Here is a 1,420-nt window from a genome sequence, read left to right as displayed (position 1 = left end):
TCCCCCCCCCCCCCCCCGCCCTACACACACACACCCCTCTGGGAGATTCCTTTTCCTAAGGTGTGAGCCACGTCCCGCCCCCGATTTCACAGCTCTGGTCGAACCCATTGCCTCCTGTGGGTGTGCACATGTCTTCAGGCTGTGTCAGCTGCACGTGGCCTGTGCGTGTCCAGGTCTGCCCGCATTGTGTCGTCTGTGAGCTGCCACGCCCAGCCGGTCCCAAACCCACGCTCCAACTATCCCAGCCCTGGCCTGGCGAGTGAGGTTTCACAAGTTCACGACTTTCTCATGCTGATCCTCCTGCCTGGATTCCTTCTCTTCCAGCTCCTCCCACCTCCCTAGACCCTTCCTGCAACCCTCCCAACCACCTGGTAAAAACCTACCCAACCTCCAGCAGGCAAATCAAACATCACCTCTACGAGGAAGGTATCTTCCCTGAGCCCCCCAGGCGGGACCCTCCCCCTCCCTCCCGTGTCTCCTTTCACCACCTCCCCGGCCCCTGCAGGTGCCCAGCAGCCGCCTGACACTCCCTGTTCTCAGGTATCGGTATCGGTCCTTACAGGAGCCTCGCACCCTGCCTGGCACACAGGGAGCATTGGAGGGATGCTGACGGGAGGAAAATGAAACACTTCCCATCTGGGAATGCCCTCCAGGTGCCATTTGAAAAAACAGTGGAAGCAGGAAAGGAATAGGAATCCATTTAACATTTATTATCAATTCAAAAGCCTCTATGCAAATGGACCTTGACTTGCTCCTCAAACTCTGTGGCTTGCCAGGAGTCACTTCAGGATAGGCCTCCTGAAGCCTTGAGGTTTGCATGGCGGGGAATTTCAGGAATACTTTCCAGTGGAGACCGTGAGACGGGGGAGGAGAAAAGTAACAGATGAGATCAGAGTCTCACTTCTCAGAACCCGACAACGGCCGCCCATAGGAACACATAGCTGTGGTCAGAAAAAAACATAGCTCATCATGCATGCAGACCCATATGTGGATAAGCGTGCGTATGTGTGTGCATGTGTGTGTGTGCACGTGTGTGTGTGTGTGTGTGCATAGAGATCAAGAGTGAAGCGAGCTTGTCAAGTTTCCTAAACTCTCCAAGTAGGAGGTTCTGGTCTGTAAATGGAGATGGACATGGTATTGCCATGAGGATTAAAGCAGGCGAGGGAAACAAACGCACTTGGCCATGGCCTGGAATATTAGTGGCATAGAAGGAGGGAGGGAGGGAGGAGGGGGGATTGAGGTCTCTGCAGGATCAGCCACCACATGCAGCGTCCACAGTCACCAGCACACAGGCCTCTCCCCTCTTAGAGTTCAGGTTCCAGCACCTTTACCACCTGTACCTGCTCCTTGGACAAGTCCCTTCCAATCTGCACAGGGGCGGCTTCCCCAGGGACACCTGGCCTCTCCCCTGCCCTCCTCC

Source organism: Myotis brandtii, unplaced genomic scaffold (genome assembly GCF_000412655.1).
Source record: "Myotis brandtii unplaced genomic scaffold, ASM41265v1 scaffold139, whole genome shotgun sequence".
Classification (NCBI taxonomy): domain Eukaryota; kingdom Metazoa; phylum Chordata; class Mammalia; order Chiroptera; family Vespertilionidae; genus Myotis; species Myotis brandtii.
The sequence above is the reverse complement of the archived record's forward strand: the minus strand, read 5'-3'. Positions refer to the sequence as shown.